Below are 20,021 nucleotides of genomic sequence, written 5' to 3'. Positions count from 1 at the left end.
TTTTCTTGATGCTGGGTCCTCCTTGGATAAAGAAAATGGGAACCTTTTCTTGATGCTGGGTCCTCCTTACATAAAGTGAAGTAAAAAAAAGGGCAGCTGTGGAGTGAATTCACCTATCTATATTAGATTGGGTCCATGATAAATCTTAAAAAGCTCTTACTGACATAAAACCTATTCCACTTTATTTACATTCCTCAAACTTTGTTTATTTGGACATTTGCCTAGGTGATAAAAGTGCTAGGTCTCCTTTGTACTGGCAAAGGAAGACAAACTTAAGCATTTATCCAGGATTTTAGATGTTCTGAATTATCTGATGATTAACCTCATTAACTAGAAAAGAGTTTACTTCCCACACTTTACTTTCTGTTATATAAACCCTAGAGTGAGTTTTCAAATAATAAAATTGTTGATTTGCATCTCCAAAATTTGAGTATGCTAAAGATGACAACAACAGAGTGTCAGAGAGTAGTAACATGATTTTCCATGCTCCCGGAGTCAAATGTGTTTCATGCTGTTTGTGTATTTTATAATAAATGGCGGTATGAAAATAATAATGGTACCTACTATGTGTGCAGTTGGTACTATTAGACATTTTACATACTTTATCTCTTCTTACTATGAGACTCAAAGAAAAAGCAGTGCTATCCTCATTTTCCAGGTAAAAATACTGAAGCTTAGAAAGGCTCAGTAGCACAGCTGCTTAAGTAACTCAACTACTTACTAACTAGAGAAGCCAGGATTAAAATCCAGTTTTTCTGACTTCAAAGCCTTTGCTTTCAGCTTGTAGATATTGGTGGCAAATTAGATCCCTCCCCTTATGTTTAGTCTTAGCATCTTGTACATTTCTTATGTAGGACTTATAATTTATATTTATGTGTTGTTCCTGTTAAATTTCTCAGTCCCCATTTTAGAAGCAAGGGACTGTGTCTGTCTTGTTCATCAGTGCCTAGTGAGAGTGCCTGGCCCACAGCAGACTCTCAGTTAATGGGAGGATGCCCAGGACCAGAGCCACAGGCTTCTCACTCCCAGATCCTTCAAGTACTCAGGTAAAGTCCTGGGATTTACAATTTATATATGTAGTTTAGTAAAAGATCAGGATTTGAGAATCCTACAAATACTTTATTCTTTGATAGTGTGTGATTACTTCTTCCAAATATTTTAAGTGTTTTTTTTTTTTCCTCCTCATCATGAACATATAATTTTCTGTTACAGATAAAGACTTCCCTAAAGGAGGGTGGGTTTTGTACCATGAAATTATTCAGATAGCTTTTTAAAATTAGATTATTGGGTGGCATGCATTGTTTGAAACAACTGTCTTCTCTATAAAATTTTATGCTTTTGCCAAATTCTGGCATATCTATGAGGAATCCTATACGAATCTTGAAATTACTTAAATTGTTAAAAGAAATTTAGCAGCTGTGTAAACTTACTGATATCCACTTCTCTGTTCTAATTTATGAAGAAAATAATTAGCTTATGGTTACACAAGATTCCTTAAAATAAAATGGAAAGTGGTTCATTTTAAAAAACTAACACTTGCTCTGTTACTTACAACCAACTGGCCCGTAGGTATCTTCTAAAATTGCATTTAAGAATGTAAGAAAAAACATGTAAGGTAGTAGCAATAACTTCTATGTAATGGTCTTTCAATTTTTGCATGTAAATGATATTTCTTATGCTAATGGTATATATTCCTCATCTGTAAAATGGGAATAATACCAGTACCAAAGGGCATGTGTTGTAGGTTGTATCACAGGCCTGACAGAGTAGATGGTCAATAATTGGTAGCTATTTATATAGTGGAATGTTCGTCACAGTGAAAGCATGGGTTATTAGATAATGTCATTACTGGTGTTTCACCCTACATGAAGAGTTTTGTACTATAAGTCCTAACTTGTATATACAAAGTTGGCCCTTGAACAATGCAGGGGTTAGGGGCACCGACTCTCTTTGCAGTTGAAAATCTATGTATGACTTTACAGTCAACTCTCTGTAACCATGATTCTCCATCCCCAGATTCAACCAACCAGGGATCATGAAGTACTGTAGTACATATTTATTGAAAACATCTGTTTATAAGTGGACCACACAGTTCAAACTCATTGTTCAAGGGTCAACTGTATATATATAATATATATATATGTGTGTGTGTATATATATTATATATAACTTTATATAGTTTTTAATTTTTTGGTAAAATATGCATAACACAGAATTTACCATTTTAAGTGTACATTTCAGTGGCATTAAGTACATTCACAGTGTTGTGCAGCCATCATCACTGTTCATTTCCAGAGCTTTCCAAATAGAAACTGTTATGTGTTTTATTTTAAATTTTAAATTGTTTTCCATTTTTAAAGAATTAGACAACAAAAAAAATATATAACAGATCTATAGTGAACATTTACTGTGTTCCCCTTTTTTAATTCCAAAGGCATTTCACTCTTCTATGAGTCACATTTACTATAATGAATTAATGAATAAAGGTATCATTATAAAAATCTTGATCTTTTCTTACCCAAACTCCAAGAACCCATCTCCTATCCTTTGTTCCCTCCCACCCATTGCCACATACCCACCCATGATCACTTGAAATCAAGTTTAGCTGAGAAAGCTGTGCAACTGAGATAAGGGTTCTCACATCCAAATGAAGGCATTCTCAAACTAGCTGTCTTTCAAGAAATAAATATTTATCAGGAAAAACATTTGACATTAGTTCTATTTTATGCACAGTGTACCAGGTTTTGACTGATTTTGATTTACCCATGAGTTTAAATCATCTCTATTTCCCCAGGCCTTGCCCCACTCTTAGTGCCCACTCCCCACCGCCATTCCCTTAGTTAACAGACATTGACCACACTTGGTGATCCCATGTCTGTGCCTCTTGCATGTATTGCTTTTTCTGCCCTAGGGTCCCTCCTCAACTTGAACCTCCACTTCTTTGCAGCCAGACTGGTTGTTACTATCACTCTGTGGTCAGCTCAGACTCACCTTCTCAAGGAAACCTTCTCTGGCACCCAGCCCACCTGCCTCTCCTCTGTACTCCGGTAACTTCCTGTGCAAACCCTCTGGTAACCTGCATCACACTCTGCTGAGAATAAGTACTCACCGGCCTTCTTTCCCTCTGGATTGGGAACTCCCTAAGGTTTGGTAGTGTTACTTATAAATATTTATAACCCTATTTTCTAGGGTTATAAATATTTATAACCCTATTTTCTAGCACAGTACTGGCACAGAGGAGGCAGTTAGTAAATAGTTACTAAATATATGTTACAGTATTAGACTTTTTCCAATTGTAGTCAACCTTTCAGACCCAAGTACAATGGATTGCTATATTTGTATTTTCAGTCTATCAGAACCCTTTGGGGGTTACTCTTAAGGTGAGAGTAGATGAATGAGCAACTGTGCATGTAAGGAGGACAAGTTGAGTCCCAGAATTGTGAGCTCCGGCCCACGTGAAAAGCAAGGTATCCAAAGGAGTGAAAATAAAAACGAATCAAGAACCAACAGGAACCACAAAGTTCCCCAGATTTGCATTCTGCCCATATCATTCCTGTTCTTGGTTAATCTGAATATCAGTTTCCACAACAGAATAAGGCCCCAGGACTTGTGTGTTGCATGAGAAGGAAAGTACACAGATTAATTTTAGTCATTGAGAACAGATCTACTGAAATGTTCCCTGCAGTAAGTATGGATTTTACTGCAAAGTGCTGAATAAACCTCCCAGAGCTTTTCTTGCCTTTGTGAGACCATGTTAGTTCAAAAGACAAAAAAAAAAAAAAATGCATAAACGAAACAGGGAACTCAGAGGCCATTTCTGGCCACAACTTTAGCAAACTGCTTTAAGCTCTGGTATGTGTCAGTTGAGACCACGTTGGAAGGGACCTGAAACTGATGTTTTCAGTAAAATTCAGCAGACATAGTCCCCATGTTATAAGAACCACTATAACAAAACTTAGTACATTGCGCATGTGAACTTTTTTGCATAATAAAAGCTGCCCCTACTAAAATATAACATATGATGGGGTGATTAGCATGCTTTTCACAGTGTGGTCATTGAAACGTACCAAGCAAATAAACTAGTGAATTTGATGAGTGGGTAGAAGGGAGTATGAAGTTGATTAGAATCAGGTGAAAGGCAGGTGAGGCATATCATGAAATGCATACAGAAATAAAATCTCCGTAACAGAGAGTTGCCTGTGTGCATGTGAGTGTGTGTGATTATTTCTCAGCCCTGCATATTAAATAATGATCGTGATTCAGAACGTTTTAATTTTCTGTGTAACTGAATAAAAGTAAGTTGAAAATATATGAGGTTCTTCTACATGATTCCTGAACACCTCTCTTTATATAAAGTGGTCTTTGTACTTTGCTAGACCCAGGGTTCTGTGAGAGAATTTCACCCATCAGCATCTAAACTAAACTTAATGATCAGCCCTGAATGCAGTGGGCCCCCACCTAAGAGGAGAACAATTCCATGGCCCAAGCACTCATCAGAAAGTCAGAAATATCACGGGGTATTGTGCATATAAGAGAAGGGCCTTTGATGTAAGCACCAAGGCTGTTACCATGGAGACCACATTCAAGTCACTTCCTGATGCTAAAGCACCTGATCTTCATGTCTCCACTAATTTCCACAGAACCTTGACCATACTTGACATTTTTACCTCTAATGTGACAGTTTATTTTAAGAAAATATGTGATTGCCCCATCATTCATAAAACTGAGGATGCAAAATTTTGAAAGATGTGCAGTAATCCCTGTCAAATTTGGAACTTGATTCAATTTTTCCTTCATTTTCTTCTTAGCATTATCACAGGATTATTTTCTACGTAATTTTGAATGTTACTGTTTTAATTTAGGAGAAAGCACAGGCCTGTCTAATGTAGGGAAAATGGGCCACAGGGTGTTAGCTGGCAGACACATGATCTGAGGTGAGACAAGGACTAGAAGAAGAGACTGTTTAGAGGTGTGCCAGGAGCACCCATAGGAGTGTTCATTTTAGAGCCTTTGCCCCATTCCTCAAAGGAGTGAGGCCAGAGCTTGCGTGATCCCAGAGCTTCCATTAGATTGTATCATCATAGGCTGCTGATGGATGAGTCACAGCTGGAGCATGAGCAGTGGCCATTGAAGGGGGAGCGATTGAAGGATGGAAGAATTCTGGTAACTTTTCATTTGAGGATGAGGAAGGAGCACTTGATATATTTTTTGAGATGTACAAAATGCAAACATGCTGCAGGTCACACTTTAAAATAAAGAACGTGGTTTCTTGTAAATTCTTTCTAATTTGTCGTGTTGTTTTTACTGAACTCTAGTTGTGTGACATCACTTTGAAATAAAATTAAGAAATGGATGATTTTTTTTTTAAAGTGAGGCCGTAGGTCAGAGAAGCACGCTGTAAATATCTCTGTATTAAATAGCCCAATCATTTGCATTTTGGTGCTTTTTAAAGACAAGTTAACTTATAGCTGGCCCAACTATAGAGGGATAAATAATTTAGGCTTTTCTTTATTCACAAAAGGAGGTAGAAGAAGATATATTAGATGTTGACTCTTAAATTTTGAGTTGGCTGAAGTGCAGATCACTCTGAGGTCTGTATAGTATATCTTTTGTTCTGAGAGTAAATATTTTACATTAGTCAATAAGGGTCTTAAAACTAAATAAGGGGAAAGGGTGATGGCCTATGAAGGGAAGAGAGATATTTAAAATTACCAAAAAATAAAGGAACAGTTCTATATCTCTATGTGCTGAGAACAACTGACCAAAAAAAAACAAAAAACAAAAAACCAGAATCTAGGCTATCTTTTCTCCTTCTATTTTTATTCATGATTCACTTTTTTTTTTTTTTAAAGCCACTTCATCTCTGTGTACCATAGTTGACTCATAATCATAAGGGAGATAATTATGCTCTCCACATGGGTTACGTGGCCATTGTACCATTTCACCTTAGATCTTTTCCCTACCACATCAACAGTTAAGAGTTTATTGCGTGGACACAGAGCCTCATGCCCTGTACAGGATGCCTGATTCACAAACTGCTGTTTACGGATGCATTCTACATGTCAATGTCCATCACCGCCTAGAATCAACTAGGTCATTTTAAAACTGCTTAGTAAAAATGGGAATAGGGGTTCATTTTAAAACATTCTTTGCTTTTCCTCAATCCAACTGAATCATCAGGAAGTTTCTACCACAATTAATTATAAATATTTGCAAACTGTATTCTCTGTAATTAAAATACAATCCAAAGTGCTAGTTTTCATTTTATGTGTACATAAGTATGTGCTTGTGCTGTGTTTGGACATACAAAGCAGCTTAGGTGTGACACCTGAGTTGATGTGGGCAGAAAGTTATACAGTTATGTTAGGTGGAGAAAAGGAATATGCCCCAATTTGAGGAATCAAATGTAGTTGCGTTAAAATCTGTATGAAGCTCTGAAAGATGACATGCAACATTTCCTTCACTAATATCAACTTTAAGTGTAGTACTTCTTAGTAATGTGTTTCTAAATGTGTATTTCAAGTAGGAAATAAAGAGTCTCTTCTTCCTGAGTGATTTTGGGTTTTTTTTTTGTAACTTGGCCTGAAGCCATTTTTTCTAACCAATGAAAAAATCCTGTTTCCTTTCTCTCCTTTCCAGTGTTAGAACTGTTTATTAGCATGTTACTTCCTGATCACACTAATTGGCTGAGTCTAGTGGAGCAGTTGGTGGAACCAGATGTTGTTTACACCCGCTCTTCCTGGGTCTCTATCCCCGTTTTCCTCACCTGTATTAGTTATAAAGCCAATGCCCTTTGTCCTCTTAGCTGTATACTTCTGGCACCAAGATTTTTAATCAGTGACACTGGAAGGTTGAGAAAGCGCAAGGGAAAGAAACTAATAATCAAGAAATGACTATATTAAGCAAAGCAGTGAAACCATGTAAATTTAAAATGAAAGGAGTCAGCCTCACAGTCCTGAAGGTGACAAACTATAGCCTAATTTTAAATGTGAAATCGATGCAGATTCATTTGCTACCTTCCCAGCACTATCGGTGCCTAGATTTGGGCACAAAAACTAAAAATTTACCTTTGATTTGGAACCATTTCTTTTCACTGCTTCTCTTGACTTTCCCTAAACTGTTCAATTGGCAGTCTCTCTTCTGCCCACTCCTGCAAAATTAATTTTGTGAAGAGTTGGTAAAACTTCTCAGAGTTTCATCATATCACCTTATCTTAGAGAGTTAGGAGCACATCACCCCCAGAATAGTCAGTTTCTTTTCTTGGCTGCTGTTTTGAGGTACATTTTGTGGACCAGCTGCAGGACAAGTTAACTGCCACTGTGGGGATTGAACTAATGATATGATCTTTGAGAGGCTCCTGTGTGCCAGACTTAACGTAAATTTTCTTTCATCCCAAAGCACCTCTATGGGAGGTTAAAATCCTTATTTTCAAGATGAGGAACCCAAATCACAGAGAGCTGAAGTCAGTTGCCCAAAGTTAGATTGTAAAGGGAAGACAAGAGTTGGACCCTCAGTCTACCTGACCTCTGACCACTACACCTTATGCCTGTGGAAAGAAAGCTAGAGATTACCAGCACCATGCTGTACACAGCAAAGTGGCCAACCAAGTCTTTCTACAGCAGTCGTTTTGAAACCTCACTGTGCAAAATAATCACAGGGGGAGCATAGTAAAATTGCAGATTCCTTACTATACCTGCAGAGGAATCTGAATATACCTCCAGGAATCTGAATTTTTAACAAGTACCCCAGGTAATTTTGAAGCAGATTTCCACTTTGAGGACTGCTTTTCTATAAGTATTAATAAAATTATCTGTAAATATCTATCCATCCATCCATCCATCCATCCATCCATGCATCTATCATGTGTATGTGTATCTGGAAGAGTTTCTGTAATGATTTTTACTTGAAGGAAAAAAAACTGACTTCTCTTGCCACATGATGGTTAAGTTTTTTTTTTTTTCTTAAAAAGAATTTATTGATGTCTCTCTGTAATTGAATCAAGTGGATGTACAGCAGCAAAAAACACAGCATTGAAAACCAGCTATATCCCATTATAAAAATAAATTACGAAAAAAGATGGTTAAGTTTTTGATAGTTTTAATGACAACCCCTTTAAATCTAAGCACTCCTTTTCTGTCCACTTTGTTCATCCCAAGAAAGCTAAAGGGTTGGTTTTGCTTTCTTCAGATTGATACAAGAGTTCATTGATTTTGAGTTAAGTCTTTTCAAGTATTGCTAAAGATATTTTCATTTTAATAGGGTCAGAATTTTATTTAAGATTTATGTCTATTAGTGTTTTGAGAAAACTTTCTTTTGACACTTTAACCATAGAGATTGATTTTCATTAGTGAACATAACTTACTTTAAAAGATTTTTGGAAGGTGGGCTATTCTGAACCCAGATGTAAGTGTAGGCTACCTTGAGAATCTATGTCTCTGAAATAATAACGAATTGGGGAAAAGTAGGTGTAGCAGCACATCTTTTGTTATGAGAAATTTTTAATTTAAAAAATTAGTTTTCCATAAGCCAGTGCATTTTTCATGGAGAAAGGCTGTTGGTGACACTTACTAAAGTGCTGCAACATTTTGCTAATTTATAAAAGGTCTACTTCAGATCGATCACGACCTTATCAATAGGATGATCTCATTCATCTCCCTCGGAGACTTGTCACAGGGAACTGCAATAGCTCTGAGCTGCCTCTACTCTGACTCCAAAATCAACATTAAAGAGGGTTACGGAATCAGTTTGTGGTAAAGTGAAGCATCTTTGTGATCTTTCTTAGTTATTTGTTTTAAAAAAAATCACAAACCCACGCTACTGATATTATTCACTCTAATTTCTTTTCTTTTTTTTTTTTCTTAAGACTAACATCTATTTAGGTAAGGGGAGAATGATTTTGTGGTATGTATTGAATTTGCAGTTCTTCAGGGTCAGTTCTTCCTCCTGCTCAATGCATTATTTTGTTCATATGAATTATTCTATTTGTTAGAAACAATTTTCAAATATCAGCAAATGTAATTAAAAAATGAAATTCCTTATAGTTTACTAGTTTTCAGCATTTACTTCTAAAAAATTATTTTATTATTTGAAAGAAAAATTTTGTTTCCTTGAAGTTGGGTAAAATTTAGAGTTGATTTTCAAAATGCATTCCATATTCCATACTTAACATATCTAAGGTATGTCAGTAAATTAATGAGATTAAATTTCCTGTGTGGATTTTGAAGTAAATTTCTGGCTTTAAAGTCGCTTTTTGTATCAGAGCAGTAATTGTGCAATCTATAGTTCCTTGAGCTTAATTTTATGGATAAGAAAAAGGAGAAAGTCAGTTTTTCCATAATTAACCTTATTCCATTTCTTTTCTGCTTTTTACATTTATTAATTTCATCCTAACCATTTCAGCTTTTTAATATTAGTTTATCTAAATTTTCCTTCATTTCTAGTCTTCGGTGATCAAAATCATTTTTCTCTCCGCCTGCTATCTTTTCATTCATTTCTCCTTTTAAAATCTGTTTCCTCTCCTGTAGACTCATGAATATGCCATGGTATGTCAACTTTCTTTGACTAATTAGGAGGGGAAAAAGAATTCTTTACTTTTGAGATTGTCATTCTCCCTGTGTACCAGTGAAACAATTAAAATCAGCTGTCTTTGCCTACTAATGATTCCGCAAGTTAGACGTGGGAAGTTGAAATAGGATGTTTTCCTTGTGAGGACCCCTGCACTCTGTAACAGTGCACCCTCCTTTGCACTACAGGCCAGTGGACTGCTGTTCGGTGCGTGGTTCAGCATACTTTCTCAACTGATCTTTCCTGAGACAGCACTGTCCGCTTAAAGATGTTGCTATTTTACATTATTTTTGTGTTTCATATATGTGTCAGGAAAAACATTATTGAAATGGCCACATTTTGGTAATATCCATAATACTTGATAGAGTTATTTTATATTCATTTTATTTTGTGCATATCTATTTACCTTTATTCTCACTTATAAATATTATATTAAATGAGATACTCTTCTGAGAGGAATATTTAGTCAGCACTCAATTTTTTTCTTTTAATATTCAAAACTATCAGAAGATATTTGCAAGCATCGTATTCATGTTTTAGAGCTATGTCAGCCAATAACAAGTTACAAAGAAATATGATTCAACACAATGAGAATTTATTGAGTATCTACTATATGCATAAACTTTTCTAGGTCTTATGAGAATTACAAAAAAATTTAAAGTTTGGTAATTTGTGACACAGTAAGATATAAGATATATGATTAAGTATCAAAATAATTGGTAGACTCAATCAATGCTCTATGAGTTCAGAGGAAAGAGAAATCAATATGAATTGATGACCTTGGAAGGGTTGATTGAAGAGATAGTATTTATACTTGTCCTTGAAAGATAGGTATATTTCAATATCATATCCATACCAAAGACCTGCTACTGATTATATTCAGAAGATAAAAGGAAGGACTCAAAGATGATTTCAAGATTTCATGCTAGGATAACCTGGAGATTGAGATGACATTAGTGGGGGAAAAAAAAAAAAAGTCGTGGGAGTTGGCTTGAGAGAGAAGGTGAAGAATCTGGTTTTGGACATTTGAAGTGTGAGGTCCAGTAAGAAGGTAGAGATGCAAGAGACCAAATGATGCACCAAGGATAGAAATGGATGCAGTGTTGTATAGTAGAGAGCAGGCAACTGGAATTGCACAGACCTGGGTTCTAGTTAGTGCTCTCCCTGATGCCAACTAGATGGGTAAGTTTAGCCAAGAGACTTCATGGCTTCCAGCTTCCATTTTCTTGTACATAAGAGTCCTGAGATTCCTTGCATTTTAACATTCCATAAAGCAACATTTTAGAGTTTGCTACACACAAGTAATAATTGAGCCCATAAAAGTACATCTGACCTTTTACGATCAGAGGAATATTTAGTGAGAGTAAAAGAGGAAGACTGATCCTGGAGGAACGCTGAAGTTTCCAAGTGGATGAAGACATAAGTAGAAAGGGCAAAAAGTAGAAGTGTTGTCATGGGGCAGATGATAGTGTTAAGGAGAGAAGAGAAGCAGCGTGTGTGGTGACATCACAGAGTAAGTCAGGAGTGACAGTTCATGTCTCCTGACTTTCTGACCAGGCTGTGTCTGATGAGACAGATGTCATGCTCTAGCACTGGAGTGGTGGTTCTTAGAGGCTGTAATCACTAATCACAAGATATACATATGGATTTCACCTTGCATTGAATATTTATATATTTTTCATCAGGAAACTCAAATTAACTTATTGACCGTTCTAAGAAAAGCTGAACTTCTTTAGGCTGAATCATATTCACATACACATTCATGTACATAATCTAGTTTAATCAGAATATGTGGCTGTATGAAAGTACCATTTATGCCATTTAAATAGTTCAAATAACCTTGCTTTCATCTCTGATTACTTACTTTCAGGTCTGTATTTTGGAAACATGCCAATGTATTAAACAGAACCACTGAAAACATCATTTGATTATCTGAGCTATTTGATGGTATATTAAAATAACAAACACATTTGTGAACCTAAAATTTGACACACATCAGAAAACCATAATTTGAAGAAGTCTTCGAAGGCCTAACAGTTTCTTTCTTTCAAATTTAACCCTTCAATAAGAAACAATTATATTAAGATACTCATCATTGCTAACCAATTCTGTGACTGGAGACTCAAATAACTAATTAGTTATTTATCCCCAAAGATGATACCAAGATAGTTTCAGTCATGTTGGAGGCAGATGTGGAAAACTGCCAACATCTAAGATATCTACTTTAATTTTAAAACTATGAGCAGTGCAAATAAAAATCCAAATTGTATCCTGTCAAAAGAGAGAAAACCATAGAAAGATGATTTTATAGACGAATGCCAAGAGTAAATAAATGTAAAAATGTTTGAAAGAGAGGAGCCATCAATTATTTTATGTGTCTACACTTAGTTTGGCAGATATGTTCATACTTAAACCAATGACTAAAAGTTAAGAAGTTCGTTTTTTTTAAAAAATGTATGTGTATTCCTGTCCTTGAGGTTCTACAAGTGTTAAAATAGTCCAGATTTTAAGAAACTTGTTGAGCTAAAATGAGACAAGAAATATTAATTCTAATTTCTATTTACTCTCAGAATTTACTGTTCTAGGACAGACTTTGTCTTTGAACCCTTGTATGACCAATGATAAAAAGCCAATTAGATTTTTTTTTAAAAAACTGCTTTGGACAAGTAAAGGTCATTTGTATTCACCTCAGAGTGCTATGCAGAGAACTTTTGTTGCCCCCTTTGATCTGTGAAAAATGACCATCTTGGGCTTTTTCTTTATTTTCCCTTACCTCATACTTCCTAGGCAGCTTTCATCATTAAAATGTATTTGATGCAATAAACTGCCGGTTTCTTTAGCACGACTGTGTATTAAATGCTTTAATACACTATTTAATCCCCACAACTGTTTTTCCTTTTTTGTAGAGAGATACTGAGACTTAGCTGAAATAAGTTGCCCAGAGTCACATAGGCTAGTCAACGGCAGAGCCAAGATTCTGAGCCTGTTTGCTTAACTCTATTCTATATTGTCCTTTATTTCTTGGCTATCCATTCCAGGCACAGTGCTCGGTGCCAGGGATGTAAAGATGAAAAAGACCTTCTCTCCGATCTCTCTGATCTCATGACACTCAGTTTAGCAGGGTAGGGCCATTGCCTTTCCTTGTACAGTTCACCAGGCAGTACCAGGCCTGCCAGGGGCTGCCAGAGTGGTTATTCTCCCCCGGTATCAAGTGGCATCAACCAAAGCCTCTGTTCTCACAAAATCTGCAGGCAGTTTTCTGTCTTAACTGTGAGGTGACTGTTGCCTAAAGCAAGCTCTTGCTGTGACGCTACCAAGTAGTTTCCAGGACTTCTGGTATTCTTTCAACAGAAAAACAGGGCAGAAATGTTGCAGAAGAGTAAAGAAGGAGTATTACCCGTGTGCACTGAAAATGTGTTTATGCCGTAGGATTGAGAATTCTTAGGCACGTCGAGCCCGGAGCCCGAACGGGTAATGAGACTCACTTTTTTCCAGCACCTTGTGACGTGCTGCCAGGCCGGTCCATTATGACAAAAGCAGCAGCAATTTTGTTCAGCTCACCACGTGATGACAACCTTTCCAGTGTGTGCCTACCATTTATTAGGACATTAGTGGCCGGCCATCCACCAGATGCCCAGCTGTGACTATCACACAAAGAAAACATGAGCTTTCTCGGATGTTGCTATTATAATTCGAAAATTAGTTTTGCCTTCATGGCTGCATCACATTTGGAATCTCTCTTTGATGTTGTTATTAGTTTGGGCTCATGGTGCTCGTGATAACTGTCACACATTAACCACATCCATCATGTTGATTCTTCATTTGTTCTATTATGACAAATGGATTTAGACACAAACTTGCAATTACCTGTTTTGAGGTTAATAGCTGATTTGGGGTTGTAATTCGTTCCCACATATTCAATTTAGGGAAATTATTTCTCACCCAGCTCTAAAACATGTTCTAAATGAGCAAATTGTATTTTTTTTACTATCAGTGCAAAATTATGCCAGATGAGACCATGTGAGTCATCTAAGCATAGTAATACCCCCAGAAGTTTTTACCAGACCAGAATATCTGTGCGTTCTGTGGGCTGTTCTGCTCTTTGTCATTATCTTATTTATCCACCTGATTTTTATATGGATCTCAAATTACTCCAGAACATTTTACTTTATAAACTCTCTCCTTATATGGAATATTGTATGGTTGTTATTCTGTTTTTAGAATGTTAACAGTCTTAACTTCCTGCAATTATCACTTTTTAATGTAACGGCAAGACGATATTTGTAAAGGTTGCTATACCTTTTGATTTTTCCCTTGGATCTTTTTGTTAAGTATGGCATATTTTAAATTATTGTATATCTAAAAGCATCTCAAAATTCTCTTTCTGAATGAGCAGAGGGATCTCTTATAGGGTCGTTTTTGATTATAGAGACTTTTTCTTGGAGGATTTGCGTAGATTAATATTCCCCTTCTGCTACAACTCTGTCTCCTTACATATGCATTCCTGTACATCTCCAGGAAATGGTACACATTCATCTATTTCACATAAACTTCCTTTCCTTACAAATCTTAGACACAGGAAATCACAGGTCTATGGGAGGCCAGTCAACAAGTGACTGCAGAAAGTTGTGAGAGATGGAAACATGGAAATTAGAGGTAGAGAAGATTCAGAAATCAACTAGTTTAGAAATTGGCTAATATGAAGCCTGAGAGTCCAGATTCTGGAGTCATACAGCCTGGATTTGACTCCTGTTCAGCTATTTTCTGTTGGGCCATGGGCAAGTCACTTAACTTATCTCAGTTTCCTCATCAGAAAAATGGTGGTATCTATCTTGTAGAGTTGTTGTGAACATTAAATGAGTAATTCTGTAAAGCTCTTAGCACATCACTGAGTGCTTAGGAAAAGTCAGCTATTATTATCTAGTCCCTGCTCTTATCCAAAAAGGAAATTCTTTCCACATGGTTCTTAGAGGATGATAATTCAGTCTGTACTTAAAATCTTTCCTATGAAGAGCGATTTGTTGCTCTCCCAGGTATTTTCCCCACTGTTTCTGAATAGTTGTGATAGTGAGAATTGAAGTCTTCTTCTTTGTGTCTTCAGGACTTTGGGTCCAGCTCTGCTCATCAGGACATATATAATATGTTTTCTATAAAAAGTCTTTTCAAATATTTGAAATATCTTGTCCATCCTCTCTTCCAGGTTTTTTCTTCCCAAGGCTAATGACCCCAGTTCCCTTAACTATCTCATATATAACATTGCTAGCAGGACCCTTACCTTCCTACTTGTCCTAAGTTGGTCCTTAATTCACATGTTAATGTAACCATTAAAATATGATGCCTAGAGTAAAACCAGATATTATCTGACCAGTGCAACATGTGACTTCTCTTGTTTTATTTTTGAATGAAAGTATAGTTGATTTACAATGTTGTGTTAGTTTCAGGTATACAGCAAAGTGATTCAGTTCTTTTTCAGATTCTTTTCCCTTATAGATTGTTACAAAATACTGAGTATAGTTCTCTGTGCTATAAAGCAGGTCTTGTTGGTTATCTATTTTATATATACTAGTGTGTATACTTTAATCCCAACGTCCTAATTTATCCTTCCACCCCCTCCTTTCCCCTTTGGTAACCATAAGTTTGTTACAGATATAAACAGTATCATTATCTAAGATTTCTGTAGTTTTTTTCTGTGTGTGCATTGGGATAGGAAGGTAGTGTGGAAACCACTGTGCTCTTTTCTCTTAGATTCTAAAATCCTAAATCACCTAAAATCCTTAAGGTCTTTTCACATTAACTGTGACGTGCTCTAAGCCATTTTTGGTGCTGTTGATATTTTAGCCCAAATGTAAGACTTTTTATAAAAGTTAAAAAATATATAATATAAAGTTAAGTTAAATGCAGTAACCCCCTTGTTGACATAGCAATGAGAAAAGGGGATATGTTGGGAGAAGTATTAGAAAGGGTTCATTAGTTTTTTGAAGTGCCTAGCTTAGTGTGAAACACAGAGTAGATGCTCTGTCTTTATTGACTATAAAATATTCAGAGTTAACACTCCTTGAGTACTTGCTGTGTACCAAGAACTATCATAAGCACTTTACAGGCAGGTTCTACTTCTTAGCTGCATTTTTATAGCATAAAATTTATAATGTAAAGAGAGATCCTATAACTTGCTGAACCTCACATAGCTAGTTAATGATGGAAAGGTAGACAGGAACCAAATCCTGTATGCCCTGAAGTCTCAGGAAGAAGTGCAGATTTGATTCAAAAGCCATTGATATGACATTGAAGTGTGTTCCCTGGGGAGTGGCATAGCCAGGTTTATGGTTTGAAAAGGATTGCTCTGGCTGCTCTGCAGAGAGAAGAGTGGAGAATGGCCAGAGTGCACAGAGGCCACCACGAGGCTATTAAAGAGTTTAGGCAAGCCATGGCTAGGCAGGCAGAAGAGCAGCAGAGAAGTGGAAGGGAAGGCCTGTTCTGGAGTTTGAGTCCTCAGGATTTGGTGGTTGGTTGGATGTGTGGTCAAGGAAAGGGAGGACCCTGGAGTGACTCCTGGATTTCTAGCTTCAGCCACAACATGACAGTGATGATTAAAATCACAAATTAGTTATAGAGACCTAGTTACTTACATGATTATGTGCTCAGAATATATCTTAGTGGGTGACTAAATGAATGGATAATATATGTTAAAGTTAAAAGAATACTTTCTAGAGGTTTACTTCTCTATTACCTCCTATTACTTCTCTATTTTCCTCTATTATTAAGGAAAATTTTATAAGACAATGTCCTTATGAGAAAATGGAGCCTTTTTTTTAACAATAGTACCTCGAGAGATTTTTCTCTCTAGAAGAAAATGCCTTTTTCCTGTGAGGAAAGTTGGCAGGCAGCAATTCCCGTTTGTTCCTTTATGTTTCCAAGCTTTCTAGTCTTCTCTGATATATTTCTATGAGATTAAATCATGGGTACATGTGTCTAAACACATCTGTTCAGAGTATGTTTGAAATGTTGAGGTGAAAGAAGGAATAGAGCTGGAAGAAGGTAGAAGAGAATAAAAGAAAGAGGAGGATCATAGAATTTCAGGTCTGTAAGGAACCTTACAGATAATATTTACTGAACTGCTCATTTTAGAGTTGAGGAAATTAAGGGCCAGAGAAGTTGTTCTTCATCCAGCCTGGAGCCTTAGATCCTCAGGCTAGGGTTCTCCTGACTGCCATGATTTTTCTTGGAGTATCTTTTAGAACCCAGTTCTTTAGAAAAGAGCTGTAGAACAAGAACCAAATTCTAAGTTAAGGAAGAAGTAGCTTCCACTTGATTGCTGGAAACAATCATAGAAAAATATATCAGTGAGAACTCTACATTTTAGGGATCAACAGGTGAGAAGAGAGGAGAAAGGAGCTTAGAGTAGATACCCTAGTGAGAGTCAACAGCACAGAGTCAAGGTCAGTCAAACCTCAGACAGGATAATGAGAGTCAGTAAGCACCCAGGAGCCTAAGTGTCAGGTGTAAAGAGGTTGCTAAGTGGACTGGTAAGCATATTTCAGACATCAAAAGAAAGCTGAGCATCTTACAACCCAGGCAAAGCTCGCTACTTTCCGAAGGTTTACTTCTCTATTACCTCATAGTCTTAAGGAAAATTTTATAAGACAGTGTCCTTGTGAGAATAGCGTAAGACCTGCAGGAGCTTGAGACCAGAGCTTAAGCAGAAAGCAATAGGCATGAGGCATTTCAACCTGGGAGCTAAAAACCAGAATCTTAGTACATAAGAAGCTGAGCCATTGAAATTGGGGTCCATAAGCAATGCCAAGGTAATGGGCATTGTACCACCTGTCAGACCCTGAGCATAAGCCATCAGTCCATGAAAAAGGTTACGTAGGAATGATAATAAGCAGGAACTGGAGTTCATTGAGAGAAGAGGATGAGAAAAATAATGTACGCTTTGTAATAGAGGAGCTATAAAAAAAAATAGCGAAAAGTAACCCTCCCAATCCTGGTACTCTGCCCAGTACCCATTCCTGCTGACAGCTAACCACTGTTCTAATTTATCCTGTCCAGTTTTTTTTTCTTTTTTTTTTGCATATGCAAGCCAAATAAATACAATGTTCTTGTTTCCCTTCATGTTTTACAAAGTGGTGCTGTATTATACACACTGTTCTGTACCTTACTATTTTCATCTGATAAATATTATATCATAATACAGGAGTCATTTAAATCCAAAATGTATCCAGGTGCTTCTGTCCCTAATGAAAGTTTCAAGATACATATTTATAATTCAAAATTCTGTAAGATTGATGAAAGTAATAATGCGAGAATGTTGGACATTGCTTGAAAATGCCCCTATTTGATTATACCCCGTGTCTGCGGTTGTAGCAGCTTGGGTACAGACCCAGCTGTTCCAAGCCTGTCACTTGCCAATCTGACAATACTGAGTAATTGAGTTATCCCTGCCATTTCCTTTCTTGTAAATGGGAGAGAGCTAGGCTGGCCAAACTTGAAGGTAAATTCTAATTCTAGAACTGATAACACTGTCTGAGTAGTTTAAAATCTCACCAGTTTGCTGTCAGGTACTGGAATATGGCTGTTGGATATATTATTGTGGAGGTGCGTGTTATATCAACTTCCTTCAAAAAGAATTGTCTTCAAAGTGATTGACTTTTTAAATTGTGAAAATTCTAGATATTCAGAAAAGCATAGAGAACAGTGTACAAACATCAGTGTACCTTAGCTTAAAAAACCAGATGATTACAAAGTCCATAATTACATTCCATCTTTCCCCTCCAAAAGTAACCACTCTCCTGATTTTGGTACTTATCAGTCCCACACACAACTATGTATTTTTGCTTTATTTGTATCTCTGAACAATATAGATCTTTCCTTTGCAGGCTTTAACATTTTATGTAGGTGGTATTTTACTATATATGTTTTTTGCTTCTCACTTTTTTTTGCTGTTGTTCAGCATTATGCTTTTGTGACTTATCCAAGTTGGTATATGTGTCCTAGTTAATTCGTTTTTGCCATTCTATAAACAATCCCAATTTAATTATTCATTCTCCAATTGAAGGACATTTAGGTGATTTTTCTATTACGAATGGTGCTGCAATGAATATCTTTGGATATATCTCTTTGTGTCTAAGAATAAACCTAGAAGTGCATCTCCAGCTTTACTAGATATTGCCAATTTGCTCTCCAAAGTTGTGCTAATTTACACTCCCACCATCAGGTATAAGATTTCTCATTGCTCAACATCCCTGCCAACATTTGGTGTTGCCAGACTTTTTAATGTTTGCCAATCTGATCGGTGTGAAATGATATCTCATTATGGCTTAATTTGTATTTACTTGATTTCTGATGAAGTAGAGAATTTTTAGGTATGTTTATTGGACCTTCAAGTTTCATCTTATCTTGGACTGCCTGTTCTTATCTCTTTGTTTGTTTGTTTGTTTAGGAGATTGCTTTTATCGTATTGATTTGTAGGCATTCTTAGACAATCTGGATGTGAAGCTGTTGTCAGCTATATGCTTTGCAAATATCTTCTCCAAAGCGATGGCTTGACTTTACTTTGTTTATGGTATCTTCATGAACAAGTCTCTCATTTTAATGAAGTTGCATTTATCATTTTTTGCTTTGTTTTGTTCCTTCTATTTTGCCTTTTAGAAGGCTTTTCTATTCAAAATTATAAAGATTGTTTTCTCCTAAAAGTTTTAGTTTGTTTTTTTATACTTAGATGTTATCCACCTGAATCCATTTTTTAAAAATGTGGTTAACCAATTGTTGAGTATTCCATTCTTTACACAGTGTCATTTAATTAATTAAACAAAAAATACATTCTAAACCACTAGCATTCCCATCAAAGTTAATAGCCTAACAAAGGTATCTATTCTCTCAAGATGGCTGCCATTGCCCAAAATATTTTGGAAATTTATCTTTTTAAAGTTACATTCAAAGCCTGCTATAATTATTTAGCAACTACCATCATTGGTAAATTTTTCTTTAAGGGCAGATTTAATTTTTGGAAAGGATTAGAATTCCTTTAGAATAAGCTTAGTGATGAAACTAAAGAGTGATTTTTCATTTAACTTGAAATGAGATGTACCTACAAACTGTTAAGACTCCTTTTCTGGTGTGAACATAAAATGACTCTGAAGGCAGACTTTTAGAGAAATTCTCAAACTATTTTGAAATAACAGTAATCTCAATATAAATAAGAGCATAAAATCTCCATTATGTTTTTTTGGAAGTTTAATCCTGGTATATTTAAGTCAATTCTTTATGACTTAGCAAGGCAACCAGATCTACAGATAGATGAATGAATGAAATACTAAGTGATAGATGCAAAATTGAAAAATGTGCTATGGAACTAAAGAAAGTACATAGGGAGGATCTGACCATTGAGAGGAGTCAAGGAAGTCTACATGGTAATAAAGATGACATTTGAACTGAACTGGGAGGATGAATAGAAATCC

At 36.2% G+C, this 20,021-nt stretch overlaps 1 protein-coding gene across 2 annotated transcripts in view; it reads left to right on the top strand.

Annotated features, from left to right (window-relative positions):
- FBXL17 (F-box and leucine rich repeat protein 17) overlaps nucleotides 1–20,021 on the top strand; it is a 470,181-nt gene that overhangs the window by 362,773 nt on the left and 87,387 nt on the right. The window lies entirely within an intron of this gene.

This window comes from Balaenoptera acutorostrata, chromosome 2 (assembly GCF_949987535.1).
Source record: "Balaenoptera acutorostrata chromosome 2, mBalAcu1.1, whole genome shotgun sequence".
Taxonomy (NCBI): Eukaryota; Metazoa; Chordata; class Mammalia; order Artiodactyla; family Balaenopteridae; genus Balaenoptera; species Balaenoptera acutorostrata.
Note: the sequence above shows the minus strand (reverse complement) of the source record. Positions and strands in the feature narration are given on the sequence as shown.